The 15,832-nt window shown below is 41.7% G+C and overlaps 1 non-coding gene across 1 annotated transcript; it reads left to right on the top strand.

Annotated features, from left to right (window-relative positions):
- The first annotated feature begins 15,218 nt into the window (after nt 1-15,218).
- On the top strand, nt 15,219-15,324 carry LOC146514782 (U6 spliceosomal RNA). The gene has a single exon (XR_014875509.1). It is a non-coding gene; the product is annotated as a U6 spliceosomal RNA (small nuclear RNA).
- Nucleotides 15,325-15,832: the final 508 nt, after the last annotated feature.

Here is a 15,832-nt window from a genome sequence, read left to right as displayed (position 1 = left end):
AGTAGATTTAAGAAAGTGAGTGATTCAGGTGTAGGGATGGGTATCGAAAACCGGTTCTTGTTGAGAACCGGTTCCCACTGTTTCAATTCCTTGGAATTGTTTGCCATTTTTGCAAACGATTCCCTTATCGATTCCAGTCGCCCCGAATGACGTCACCACTTTGCGGAGCGTCATTTACCTGGCAGGAAACACGGCGCCTAAGCGGCTCAAACGCTCAAAAGTTTGGTTATACTTTACGAGAATGGATGACAACAGGGCAACTTGCAATACTTGAAAAGTAGATATTTCATTTAAGGGAGGAAACACTACGAAAATGCAAAAGCATTTGCTCACAAAACACGCGATGACCTTAAATGAATGTCGTGTTTTTAATTCCGCTCCAGACTCGTGAATCTCCACCCAGCAGCAGCGGTAACGTTTGCACGTCCTCTCCCGTTAATGCGGCAGGTAAATAATCAACTAAGAGTGCATATTATATTAGCGCAATCTGCCTTATTACAAACCTGCCATTACTGTGCATTTAGTTGACCATGATGAGAGAGACAGAGTCTGGCTGCCTCAGATGCTGGCAGTTCTCGCTGCAGTCTACCGTTAGCGTCTCCTTTCAGGCCAGGATAGACGAATGTCACCGAGCAGTGACTAAGTTTGTGGTAAAAGGCTTGCACCCATTTGCCACAGCAGATGCCCCTGATTTTCGGTAAGTGAGTGTGTTTAATTGTAGGCAGGAACATTACTGGATATTCTTGTGTAATTGCTACAGAATAATTTATGTTATACTTTGTTATTGCTACAGAAGAATATTTATTGTATTATTTTACATTTACAATTTTATTTCCTGGGACCCTGTGACACCCCATGGAAGAGCCATAGGCTGGATCTCTTAAGATCTCACTGTTGGGTTTGTAAGGCCATGTTACTCCTAAATTTTATCTTGTTCAAAGAGAAGATATAAAACAAAGTTCTAAGCTAATCGAACTTAGGGTTCTCCTTTTTTAAAAAGAATCGATAAAGTATCGAATCCTTAAACAGAATTGAAAATGGAATCTGAATCGTGAAAATCTTATCAATACCCATCCCTACTCAGGTGTGTCAGTTGGTTTGTTGAGTGGTTTTGATTTTTTCGGTGAGTTGCTTTAAAACAAAAACATTCCAAGTTAAGAATATTCATAGTTTAATTTCCAAAACTTGCATATGATCTTCAGTCTGTAGCAGATCTACTGACTATCACCTAGCAGCTGGAGCAGTCTCAAATGGAGCTCAGTCCACTACTGCCACCTTTGGCCAGGTGGTGACAACCAGATTAACTTGAGACACATCTGTACGTGGTTCTATCACTACATTGAGTAGAGGCTGAGTGGCTGCACTTACATCTGGCACGTGAGTGAAGTTGCCCCCCCACCTTCTTCAAATCTAACAAAAGTGGTATCAAATGTTTGTGCTACGTTTGTGCTGCAAAATTTTTCGTTTGGGGGCCAACTTCGCTCACATAAATCATGTGCATTCAAATCTACCCACAAGCATGTTGAAAGATGCAATGCCAGCAATGTGCATTGTCAAGAATTAAACCAATCATTAAGCAAAGACAACAGCGATCATTTCTTCTGTTTATTTAGCATGCATAACATTTGTAGTAGCCTTCTGTACAGTCCACGCTCACTGTGTGGTACCACTTTCCGTAGCAGTTGCATTCAATCTGAAAGAAAAATTAGATTGTCAGAGTCATTCGTCTAAAGTCAGGCTGTTGAGTGAAGCAACTAAACATATCTGAATGTGCAGGTACTGCAGATTTCTGTGCAAAAGTCTTATCTGTGGATTGCTTAATGTTTTCATGTGTCCTTTAGGTGCTCCGTGTCTTTAAAGTGCAAAGGCATGCAGGTCACCTGAAGTTTTCTGTTGGTGCATCAAAGCGACATTTCACCCAGTGATATTAAAGTAAACCATTTAAGGTGCTTCAGTCTTAGGTATTGATTTGGTTATCTTACCCACTGATCTGTTTCTGCACCCGAGCTTCTCTCACCACAGGCATGACAGCTGGGATCGGTCATTTGAAAATATATGCCACAATGAGGATATACAGATAAATGTTTTAGATCGAGACCCATATGCAGTTTCTCGGGTATACCTGAGTTTTTGAACAGAGAGAGCACCATGTCCAGTCTGAGCCCGGCAACCCCCTCCTTGTCAACAGGGTAGTGTATTGTTGTCCCCGATAGAAAATGGTCAGCTTGCAGAACAAATTCTAAGTACAATACACCATGAGCATTTTACATACCTTGCAGACACCACAGGATGTAATTTCCTGCTGTTTACGATGGGTGACAGTTGACCGTGTCCATTTGCCAATGGCTGGACATTTCCTCCCAACCAGACTTTTGTACAAAAATGGGTACTATGGTTACTGAACTTCACTCATTGCAAGAGCCTCATGCAATTCACATGTACAAGTTAATAGAAATGACTACTGTGGTTAACATGAACTCTTTTTGCTCACCTTGCTACATCCTTGGACTGTAGACTGCCACATCATACTTTTTCATGATTCAGCTACAAAGTGAAAATCTTGAAATTAAATTATGAATAGTCTTAAATTAGAAAGTTTGAGTTTCAAAGCCATCTCATCTTTCTGAGACTTTTTGTGGACCCCTGCCAAACAGATGTCATTAAACATGAGTCCATAATTAATGCAGCATTTTTTTTGCCCCACCATCGTCAAATAGGCACAAACATTACACCGTCATTCCCTTCCAATAAGGTGACCACTAATTTGGAAAAAGTTTACATACCTCACTTTCCAACTCTTTCCCAGGGGCCAAGTCAACATTCTCAGAAAATAACTTCACTGTCTCCTTAGTCATCATCTTCTGAGTCACAGCAAGACTGCACCGGCGATTTCCCCTAACAGGAAGATGGTGACACTGGTGGTGCTGATGGCCCCTCACAAGGAGCAAACAGTTCCTTCAGTTTTGCTTGGACCCTCTCTTTAGGCTGGAAGTAATTTATCAATTGGTCTGTGTTAATGTTGAGAGTCCTCTTTCCCTTCTCTAACACCAAGTTTTGCCCTCCGGCTTCATAATTTTAAAGGGTCCCACCATATCCAAATCCAGTTTGCCACCTTTCCTCTCTTCTTGCCTTATATTTTTCCGCAAAACAAGGTCTCCCACCTGAAAACTATCCTCATCTCCCCTTTTTGCTTCTCTCCTGCAGATATTTTCTTGGCTGCTTTTGGCATTTTTGGTCACTTCAGCGTACACCACCTCATGGGATTTTAGGCCCTCACAAACTTCATTGAAATGATCGTACAGATGCTTTCTTCTGTAATCTGCCAAAATAGAAGGACACCGAGTAACTGAAACTGGATTAAAACATTTTCCCTCAAGTGCATTATAGCATTTTACCTGCATTCCTTTGGGATCTCCAATGGATACCTTGCCTCCCTGCCAAACATGAGGAAAAAGGGGCTTTATTTTGTAGTCACCTGCTTTTTTGTTCTGAGCCCGAACATAGTCAACCGCAGAAATTTGTCCCAGCTCTTTGAGTGGTCAGTCACCAGTTTATTGAGGGATCTGAAATTGGGTAGCATGAAAAAGAAAAATATACTCAATATGCAGTTTTGTGACGTAGTTACAACATTAAATAAAAATGGCAGTACTTAACCTCTGGCTTGTGCCATTTAATTTTTCCATAAGGCCATTTGTTTGGGGATGACATGGTGAGCAGAGGCTTCTTTTGATGCCCAGAGTTTCACACAGGTCATAGATAACCTTGAAAAGTTGATCATATTAGTCATCACAGCTGAAATTACATATTTGCTTTATTTATTAATGTTGTACCTTGTGGAAAAACTCTGAGCCCTGGTCTGTTAGCAGTCTTTTAGGTGCACCAAATTTGTAAAAGAGATCAAGAATACACCGGTGCCCTCATCTGCTGTTTTACTTTTTAGTGGGTAGGCCTCTGTCCATTTGGTGAAATAATCAATCATGACACAAATATATTGATTACCGCCATTTGTTAAGGTTAGTTTACCAACAAGATCCATTCCAGTGAGCTCAAAGGGCTCTGTGAATGAGGAAAAAAGACAAGTGTGTTATATTATGTTTGAAGTATTTGAATAGTATCAACTATTCTGTCTGCATTACTGTAACAACTCTATTGGAATGTATAATTTCCCTTCCCATATGGAAAAGAAATAGAAAAAACTTGCATCAGATGTGGCCTACTTCATATAGTGAATCATATAAGGCTTACATGATTTAATCGTGAAAGTGGCCACTTTTATATATTGTTTTAGGAAGTATCCAAAACATACAAGTTTCATTTATACAATTTTTCTAGGGATCTTATATCTGTTTTCACTCTTGTATACTTTTCATACAAGTTTCACAAAAGACAGATACAAACTTTATAAGATTTATATATATCCTTTCCATATGGGATAATATTGCCCTGGTTACATAGGCATTGTGGACACTGAGCAACCTAGTGACAAACAGAGTAACATTAAATTCTTAAAAACAGTCTAAATTTCTCCTTGCTTTTCATAATAATCAGCACAATGACTTATAGCTGTAGATAATGTGTTTGATAAAACCAACATAGTACAAACAAAGAAAAGCACAGTAAAACACACACCTTTGGTCATGCTCATCTTGAAGAAATGTACACACACATTTTTGAATGTCCCCTTCCATGCCAGGGCAGTAATAATGTGCCATGATAGTCTGAGTCTTCTTCCATCCACAGTGTCCACCAAAGTGGCTATAATGAAATATCCTTGAACATCTCCCTTCCCTCTTTGGCAGAGCAGACCACTTTCACCAAGTGCTCAGTTTTAGTTTTCTTTCCATCTAGATTAAGCGTGTAAAGGCAAAAAAAACAAAACAAATGATCACATGAAAGCAGAATAGTACACTCTGATAGTTTACATGAAATGATCAGTTGTACTCACCATTTTTCCTGAAGGTCTCAGCTCTTCTCTTAATTGTACATCTTTATCTGCTTCTTGACCCTTCAGCAATTGTGGAGTTTGAACTCCAGAAGCTCCCTCACATGTTTGGGCTCCATTTGCCCCACCTACGCCTGTCCATGTATCTATCACACCTGATAACTTACCTACTCCACTGTACCACAAACACACAGACTCAGAAAGAAACGAAAGCAAACCAACTGAAACACCCCAGTCACTCACTTTCTTAAATCCACTCACTTTCACAAGCTCTCTCCAGCTGTGCTTATCAATTACCTATATTGGCTACTGGTGTTCCTAGCAAACACTACACGATTCTCCAAGGTGAGTTACACAGATGCAATATACAAAGTCCCTACCATGTTATTTCAGTTAAAATGTGCAGAGAAAAGACTTACCTAGAGGACTGAGTATGCATCAAGACATTCTTTTATTAATATTTATTAATATTAATATTTTATTATTATTTTTTTTAATTTAAATGAGAGCGGCACAAACAAAAACTTTTGCAGCACAAACCAACACAAATGTTTGACATCAGTTTTGTTGGATTTGGGTGGTATGTGGGGACTGGTTGACCTTTTGACCTTTAGGTCAACCAACTCCCCCCCTCCCCCCCTTATTATATTTAAAACAGAAGCAGCACAAACTACAATTTTAGTAGCACAAACCAGCACAAATATAGCACAGTGATTGACACCAGTTTTGTTTGATTCCATTAATGTGGGAGGGGGGGGAGCTGACCTCGGATGACCTCTAGAAATTTGTATTAATATCTTTAAAATGAATGCAGCACAAACGAAAATTTTTGCAGCACAAACGTTTGATACCATTTTTGTTTGATTTGAAGAAGATGGGGGGAGGGGGCAACTTCACTCACATGTTAATCTGGTTGTATGTTCCCTCTAATTTATCATGTGTCTGAGCGAACGCACAAACCTCCTGAGCGATCCCTTGGACCACTGTGAGCAACAGCAGATGTGTGCACTGTGGTCACGCCAGCATCAAATCCATGTTACATGGTTTATTAAAACAATCAAATTACAGCATTTACATTTAATTAACCGCTTTAGCCCACTTACAATGAAAATTTGAAAAAATCTTGTTCATGACTTGTGTAGGATGTTAACACTATTGGGAGTAAAAATAACTTGAACTCTAATTTTGAAAACACAACTTTCTTTTTTTTTAAAAAAAAAAAAAAAAAAAAAGCTCTGTCTTGTATTATGAGTCTGTGGTCTGGCAGAGAGTCCTGTAATTCTCAATGCTGGGCAATTAATTAATTACTGAGTTTTGCAAACAAAGTTTTTTGCAGCTGTTTACCTAAAAATGCAGCCAAGGCATTTTTTTAAATAAACATTTCAAACTATTTACAGAACAATCAGCTGTTCTGCATCAAATTATTTGTGCCACTTCAAAAAACAGGGGCTTTACTAGTCCCTAAGGACCCCAAAGCGCTTTACACAACCAGTCATCCACCCATTCACACACAAAGGGGAGGGAACACAGAAGGGTATTTAGATTAAGTGCTTAAGCTCTCAACTCGGTTAAGGGTCAGAAGCAGGCACATCAAACATGTCCATTCTCACTCGAAGATGAACTTCAGTAAAGGTGCAGCTGGTGATGACCAGCCAGCCAGTCAAAACACCATAATGACATCACAGTGATACACACAGTAAGACTATTGCTGTATGCAGACATACATCCTGCCTGACCCAAACTGAACCCGTCTGTTTTCTGGATCATGCCAGGCTCAAGACATCTTCAGATGCACTTTGATGAACTTTGGCAGCCTGAGCCCTGATAAAGCCAGTTCCACACAAAGAAGTTCAGATGTGCTCAGAATTGCTCTAAAAACAAGAAAGACAAAATAATATAAGTACCTGATGGAAGCACAAACCTGCTCAGCTGGACATTCAGCTCATTGATTTAGTTTCTTTTAATATGTAAATATTGAAATTTGTTTAAATTGGAAGCCTATTTTGAATGTAATTAAGAGTGGGCGCAGATATAAAATATGAGCAGTGTTACACCAGAGATCATAAATACAGCAAACCAGCATTTTCATGATACTACAACAAAACAGCAACTTCAATTCAATTTTATTTACACAGCACTGAATCACAACAACAGTTGCCTCAAGGTGCTTTATATTGTACGGTAAAGACCCTACAGTAATACAAAGAAAACACAGAAAACCCCAACAAATGTATGACCCCCTGTCCGGTCTTTAGGTCTCATGTCATTAGCCGTTTCCAGGCCCAAACTCTCCTTCAGTTCTCAAAGTCAAACGAACACTGCAGCATCACAGAGAATTACAAACTGTCTAAATTCGTTCATCTGTAATAAAATGATCAGTGTGGCTTCTCTACCAGGTGTAACAATTAAGTTTAACATCCAGGCATCCATGAAAACAAAATTTATGAAATGGTCTGTACTTGTATAGCACTTTACTAGTCCCAAAGAACCCCAAAGCGCTTTACACATCCAGTCATTCACACACTGGTGACGGCAAGCCTACATTGTAGCCACCCTGGGGCGCACTGACAGAGGCGAGGCTGCCGGACACTGGCGCCACCGGGCGCTCTGACCATCACCAGTAGGCAACGGGTGAAGTGTCTTGCCCAAGGACACAACGACCGAGACTGTCCAAGCCGAGGCTCGAACCAGCAACCTTCCGATTACAAGGCAAACTCCCAACTCTTGAACCACAATTGCCCCAGATCGTGTAATGGAGTTCGACGTTAGCAGGGAGTTAGCGCACTAGTTCCCACCTAAACATGATTTAGCATGTTCTGACTGAGAGATTTCTGAAAAAAAATCAAACGTAAACATGCGGCTCCGACATAAATGAAGACAGAAAACTAAACAGCAGTGACTTTTGTAGGGTTTGTTGTAAAGACCCACCTTTTAGCACATCCCAGCACACCCACTCACTTCACCAGATACACCTTGTTTAGTTCTCTTACCTTTGATTGGGTGTGGTGCTTGTCCTTAATTGCACTCACCTGTCACACATAATATAAGGACTGCATTTACTTTTGGCTCACTCCTTCTTCACTCCCACATGGGGCGGGAGGAGAGGTGAGGTTCTGTTTAGGTTTTGTATTTTATGTATTGTTTAAGGTAATGAGTAACTTAAATCTGTTTTCTTTCAGCATTGGCAGTCCACGTGTGTTTTTCCTTCTTTGCTTCATTGATTTGAGAATTATTGATTGGAGAATAAAATGAGAACCCCCTGAATGATTAGATGACTGCTTATTCTTATTCTAATCGGATGAGCCCATGATGCTAATTACTCAACCCTGAGCCTTCCATCCTTCATAACAGGGTTACTGAAGTTGGGCTAGCCAGTGTATATAATGATGTGCTATGTGATCGCTAGCGACTCAGCTATGTTAGCATAATATAAACAGCTGGAGGATGAACACTAACTTTTATCCACTCCATGGCTACTCCTCGCCTGTCTGTTAGTCTCCTTTCGGTGGTAACTAGGTTCTGCATTAAATCTTTGCTTTTTCCATGTGAGATTTTGGATTCTGTTTGATTTTTGTTTGTGCAACTAGAGATCAGCATTCGGCAAGGTAGTCTGTTGCCTGCCTGTCCTCTTGCTTGATTGCCTCCCTCCTTTGGATTCCCTCCAAAGACACCTCTTCCTCTCTAAACTCTACGGTCCTGCTCTGCCTGTAAGCCTCGGCAATTAATGCAGTCTAGCTGTCTCGCTCCGGGTAACCTCAAGCTGTGTCCAAATTCATGGGCTGCATCCACCTGAGGACCCGGCCTTCGCGGTCTACGTGGGCCGGGTCCTCAGAACGTCGGGTAGGCCGGAAGTACACGGCTGGGGAAATTGGACGGTCTAGCCTTCTGATTAGCGTCACCGCTGTCTCGGTGGAGTTTAGTAAACTCGGCCGTCTGCTCCTTGCTATCTAAAATATAACAGGACACTGGTGTAAATTCTCGACCATCTCACACTTTTGTTTAATCAGTTTTCTGTTTGACGTTTATTCAGCTGTGTGAAAACCACCTGGGGGATTAATAAAGTTTTATTTTATCTAATCTAATAACTTTAATCTCAGCCAAACCGATTTACTCACGAACAAATAAAACACTGAAAAAAGCCCAACAATAACATTTTTAGATTGTCTAAGTGACTTATATATTACGTTTAACCTGAGTAGCGAAACTCCGCGGTGATCTGAAAATGATGTACCGGGAGTTGTGCCGTTCTCGGCGGCTTCAGTGACCCTCGAGCTCTCGGCTAGCTATCGAGCTGGTGGGTAGCAGACGTCTCCGAAAACGTCGAGGCACTTTTGCTAATATGCGATATCTCGATAAACAGAGCAGATATGATGTTTACACAGCTACTTTCTCGCCTGAAAATATGTTAAAAGTTTATTTTGTGACCCAGAAAGATTAGTAAGAGTAATTTTAAAACTTAGTAGCGGCCGCCATTGTTGGAAACTGGAGTTTGGCTCAGGAGGATGCAGCCCATGAATTTGGACACAGCTTGAGTGCTATTAATTGTGTCTCCCCTTTCTCTTGGGTCGTGTCCAAATTCATGGGCTGCATCCTCCTGAGGCCGCATTTGTAGACCGATTACGTCACAGCGAAGTGCCGAAGGCTGTCCAAATTCGTAGACTCCTCCGAATGCAGCTGACAAATGTGTCCTCCTTTTCCCCGAATTTGAAGGATGGGTCGGGTGTGTCCTTCGTGGCCCACCATATCCCAGAATTCATAGCGCGGCCCAGCCAAACTCCAGTTTCCAACAATGGCGGCCGCTACCAAGTTTTAAAATTTTATTTATTTATTTATTTATTTATTTTTTTTGCCTGTCCCATTTGGTTCTTTAGCCGTCAGAATTGTTGTCTGACGACCAACAAGGATACCCAATGGATTTATTTTGCCAAATGGATCATCATGGCATTGCCGTATTGGTCCATCCGTCCTCTGGTATCCACCAAGGCAAGGGAGCCCAGGCCCATCCAGACCGGGGCCTACGGCAGCAGCACCGCCAACCCCCACAGGACCCGGGGCAGCCCACCCCACCCCACCGCAGAGGAAACTGTACCCACCCCAACATTCAATCATCTCCCAGACTACACAAGACACAGACACCCAGGTTAAGTTTATTCTCCACCTCTCCTATGTCTCTCCCCCACCTGCAGAGTGGACTCCTGCAAAGATGGAACAACCTCCCTGCCAGTTGAAGAGCCCCCCGGTTAGGCCGATGCATAAGAGGCCCCCTGCGCCAGGGCTGAGCCCCCGTGCACCCACCCGCCCACAACCTCGGCGACACACCGACGAGGACCGAAGCCCCCAAGGCCCAGCCAGAGCCCCAGCACGGAGGCGAAGCACCCCCGAACCCCAAACCCCCACGCCCGCCCTGGATCCACTCAGGGGCAGCCAGGCCACCAGGCCAGTAACCTACATCCGCCAGCACAGACCATCCTCCAGCCCCGCTGCACGCGGCCACGAGGAGAACAACCCCTGAGAGCGACCAGAGCCACTAACCAGGTTATGAACACAACCCCCGGGTTAAGCCCTCCAGGGATAACGTCTCTAGGGGTCCTCCAGGTGCCCTAAGCCCATCCCAACCTCCACATCAACCACAATAGCCAAGGCGGGACCAAACCACGACCCCCCAACCCCGCTAGGTGATGGAGCCGATCAAAGGAGCCCAGAGGGATTGATCTAATGTGGTGGCAGAGGCTATATCGAGACTAATGTGATCTATTAGATAGTTTCTATATTGGCTAGAATTAAGATTATTTTTATTTTTCCAGTTCATGAGGACCGTTTTCTTGGCGATGCATAGGGCAGTAAAAACCATGTGGACTGTATTAGTTTCTGTAGTGACATCATCCAAATTTCCCAACAAGCATACTAAAGGGGAGGTTGGAATTTTACATTTCAGACACTTTGATAAGTCTTCACATATCTCGTGCCAAAACTTCTGCACTGGTGGACAGAACCAAAGAGCGTGGATGTAATTGTCTGGTGTATTGCCTTGACAGTGTGAGCAGTTGTTGGCGGATGTAAAGCCCATCTTGAACATTCGATGACCTGTATAGTGCACTCTATGCAGTATTTTGTATTGTATTAATTGCAGATTGGGATTTTTAATCAATTTAAAGGTTTTTAAGCACATCTGAGACCAGACGTTTTGGTCTAAGCTGACTGATAAATCTGCTTCCCACTTTGCAATACGAAGGGATATTGATTCATCTATTTTAGAAAGTGTTCTGTATATTTTAGATAATAGTTTGGGGGATTTAAGAGTAAGAAATTGAACCACACTTGGTGGTGTTTGTAATTCAACTTGACTGAGGTTAAATTTCTTTTTTACTATGGATTTAATTTGTTGATATTCTAAAAATCTTTTCTTGTTGATCCCATATTGTGTAACTAGTCTGTCAAATGGAATAAATTCTGTTCCCTCTAATATATGTTCTAAGTATTTAATTCCTTTACAACTCCATTCTGGGAAATTAATCATATTATTGTTTTGTAATATGTCAGGGTTATTCCAGATAGGTGTACGTTTGCATGGGATTAATGAAGACTCCGTTATTTTTAGAAACTCCCACCATGCTGTCAGAGAAAAGCTGATGTTGATGCTTTTAAAGCATTCATGTCTTTTGATGTTTGAGCTAATAAATGGTAGGTCTGAAATCTCTAGATCATTGCATAGTGCCTGTTCAACATCTAGCCAGGGCTCATCTAAGAGGGTACATTTTAACCATTCTGAGATGAACTGAAGCCTGTTGGCTAAGAAGTATTGGTGAAAATTAGGCAGATCTAATCCTCCTCTATCCTTGGTTCTTTGTAGCGTTTTTAAGCTGATACGCGGGGGTTTATCTTTCCAAAGGAATTTAGAAATATGTGAATCCAGAGATCTGAACCAATCTTGTGATGGTTTGTTGGGGATCATTAAAAATAAGTAATTTATTTTTGGCAAGATCATCATTTTTATAGTGGCGACCCTTCCCATAAGTGATATGGGTAGAGATTTCCATCTAGTCAGATCGCCTTCTACTTTCTTTAGAAGTGGGATGTGGTTTAATTTAATTAAGTCTGAAAGCTTAGGAGAAACATTAATACCTAAATATTTAATATTTCCAGATTGTAGTGGGGCAGAAGATGAATTATGGAAGGAGCAGTTAATGGGAAGAACTGTAGATTTTGGCCAGTTAATTGAATAATCTGAAACTCTTGAAAACCAGTTTATTAGAGTAATTACCTCAGAGAGGTTGATTTGTGAATTTTGCAGAAAAAGCAACACATCATCCGCATAGAGACTGATTTTATGTTCTACGTTCTTACATTTTATGCCCTTAATTGTTGTAGCCTGTCTAAATGCTGCTGCTAGAGGTTCGATAAAAATTGCAAAAAGTGAAGGGGAGAGTGGGCATCCCTGTCTGGTGCCCCTCAAGAGACAAAAGCTGGAGGATGTCTGGTCATTTGTTCTGATACGAGCTGTTGGGGAATTGTATAATATTCTTATCCAATTTATGAAAGAGTTTCCAAAACCAAATTTGTGTAAAGTTGCAAATAAAAATTTCCAGTTAACTCTGTCAAATGCCTTTTCTGCATTTAGAGATAATATTATGGTTTATTATGGTTACCTTTTATGAAACCAGTTTGGTCAGGATGAATTAAGAGGGGGGTTATTTTCTCTAATCTCTTTGAGAGAGCTTTGCAGATTATTTTAAGGTCTACATTTATAAGGTTTTAAAATTACTCTTACTAATCTTTCTGGGTCACAAAATAAACTTTTAACATATTTTCAGGCGAGAAAGTAGCTGTGTAAACATCAAATATCTGCTCGGTTTATCGAGATATCGCATATTAGCAAAAGTGCCTCGACGTTTTCGGAGACCCACCAGCTCGATAGCTAGTCTGGAGCTCGCGAGCTCACACAGCTGAATAAACGTCAAACAGAAAACTGATTAAACAGAAGTGTGAGACAGTTGAGAATTTACACCAGTGACCTGTTATAATTTAGATAGCAAGGAGCAGACGGCCGAGTTTATTAAACTCCACCGAGACAGCAGTGACGCTAATCAGAAGGCTAGGCCGTCCAATTTCCCCAGCCGCTTACTTCCGGCCTACCCGACGTTCTGAGGACCCGGCCCACGTAGACCGCGAAGGCCGGGTCCTCAGGAGGATGCAGCCCATGAATTTGGACACGACCTTGGAGTTCCCTCATGGGCGCCGCGCTCCTCATTTTCCCCCAAAGCGTGAGCCTTAGTTTTTCGTTCCCCCGACTTCGTTAAAGATTCATGAGTTAATCAATAAATCTATACATAGTTTGGTGTTTTGAGTCTGCTTTTTGGCGTCCAATTACCTGTACACTCTGTGATCCGTGACATAGTCATTAATATACTGCTGCATGAGCTGGGCTGTTGTAGCATCGTAAGGTTTTAAAAACTAAGCTTTAAAATGAATAGCGGTAATAAAAACGGAGAGAGGCCGACGGAGATCACTGCCTTTTTTAGGGGTTTGTTCAGATTAAATAGTGCAAGATACAAAGAATTAAAAAATGTTAAAAACACAACACCCTTAATAAACATAGAATAGTTTCGACCCGGAAGTAGGTACGTCATCACCTGCCGGAGCAGGGGTTTGAATTTGATTTTGGATTTAACAAGATGCCAGTGAAGAGACTCCAATATTGGAGAAATATGTTCTGGCTTTCTAGTCCCTGTCAGGACTCTTGCTGCAGCATTTTGGATTAACTAAAGGCTTTTCAGGGAGCTTTAGGCCATCCTGATAATAATGAATTACAGTAGTTCAGCCTAGAAGTAATAAATGCATGAACCAGTTTTTCAGCTTCACTCTGAGACAGGATATTTCTAATTTCAGCGATCTCATCATCTTCTTCTTCTGCTTCTTCTTCATCATCTTTATTTACAAAACACTTTAAAACAACCACAGCTGATGCAAAATGCTGTACATTGGAATATAATAAAATTACATAAAATATAATTAAAAGCCAAATAAAGTAAAAAAAAAAAAAAAAAAAGGTCAAATAAATAATTAGTTAGCTTGTCTTGTACTTAAATTAGTTGTTAACTAAGTCTCCCTGAGGTCAGAAGCCAAAGAATAAAAATGGATTTTAACACGTGTTTTAAAAGCGGACAGTGAAGGGGCCTCTCTAACGTCTAAGGGCAAGTTATTCCATAATTTAGGAGCAAAGATAGAAGGCCCTGTCCCCTCTGAGCTTCCTCCTGGATCTCAGTCCTTCCAGGAGCAACTGGTCAGCTGACCTACGAGCCCGACAGGGTGTGTAGGGATGAAGAAGCTCAGAGGTAAGGCCGGGCCAAGATCGTTAAAGCGTTTAAAAACAAACATAAGAATTTTAAAATGTTTGTACACAGGCAGCCAGTCCAGTGAGGCAAGCACAGGGGTTATATGCTCTCTCTAAATGTATGTTATGCCTTCTGATGATACTGCCTATGGGAAGCATGTATAATATAAATTAAAGGAAGAAGAATGCCTTGGTGTTATTAAAAAAAAAAAAAGCAGAAAAGAACATAACAGCTGTCTTGAACTAACGTTAGTGTAGAGACGTCCCTAATAGAGCTAATAGATGAGGGGCTCCTGGGGGTCACACATTAGCTGGACCAACCTGGAGAATCACCAAAGCCAAGGAGGTCATACACAATGAACATAATAATCTTTTTGGGATAACTGAAAGTGGTTTTAAAATGGGAGCTGTTTCAGAGGCAGTCAGCAGCAGAATGAGTCCAGGTCCTGCTGGGATCCAGAAAAACCTCCGGATCTGAGTCCTGATGCAAGATCCAGACCCTGTGGAGGTCTTTCTGTTTGAGTGCAGCAGGGCCGGGTTTCTCTCTCCTCCCGCCTCCTGATGGTGTCTCTCTCCCGGCCTGTAGGGCGGGTGAAAGTCAGTCGGGGGTGGGAGGGTTGTTGAGTCGGTTTTTGTTCTGCTGCCTTCAGCCGTCCAATCAGCAGCGTGTGAGTACAACTGATCTGTGTATATTACCCATAATGCCTCCGTGTGTCTCACAGGCTCAAAGTGAAAGCAGAGAAAGAGGAACAGACTCAGACTGGCGCTCTCTGAGCCTCTGTGTCTTCTTACAGATGTATAACCGACCCAGCAGCACCCAGACATGTTTCTGCTGCAGTTTCCCATCAGTTTAAACGCAGTTTAAGCGTCTTCCCGCTGTAACCGTGACTCACACAGCTTCCGTGACGGAGGGCTTTAAATAGTTCCCGGGTCCTTGGAGCTGTCGTGTTACTTCGGTAGCACATATACTAAAATTGGAACGATACAGAGAAGATTAGCATGGCCCCTGCGCAAGGATGACACGCAAATTCGTGAAGCGTTCCTCATTTTCTCTTTTAAAACACGCACAAAATCTGTGTTTAATCATTCTTTAGTTTAACTCAAAGGAAGTGCCTCTGACTCCGCCCCCTGGTGGTAGAGAGTCTAATTAGTGTGTGTTATCTGGCTTCATGGATCGATAAAGTTGGGTGTCATCTGCAGATCAGTGAAAATGTATTCTGTACCTTCTAATGATGCTGCCTAAGGGAAGTTTGTCTAAGGCAAAAATTAAAAACATCACAGGAGGCGCCGCTGGGGGTCACACATTAGCTGGACCAACCAGGAGAGTCAGCACTTGCTCCTTTTGTTGGACGTTTTTAGCTCATAATGGATGTCATTTTGACAAATGGAGGCCATTCTGAGAGTTCACGTGTTTGTCCTGCTACAGCTCTTAATGTGAGATTTTTCACATTAAGAGCTGTAGCAGGACAAACACGTGTTGGTGTTGGAGTCAGACACAATATTAAAATATGTCATTCTTTATGTTAAATTTGATACAAGTATATACATTTATTCTTCTG

Source organism: Neolamprologus multifasciatus, chromosome 7 (genome assembly GCF_963576455.1).
Source record: "Neolamprologus multifasciatus chromosome 7, fNeoMul1.2, whole genome shotgun sequence".
In the NCBI taxonomy this organism is placed as follows: Eukaryota; Metazoa; Chordata; class Actinopteri; order Cichliformes; family Cichlidae; genus Neolamprologus; species Neolamprologus multifasciatus.
Note: the sequence above shows the minus strand (reverse complement) of the source record. Positions and strands in the feature narration are given on the sequence as shown.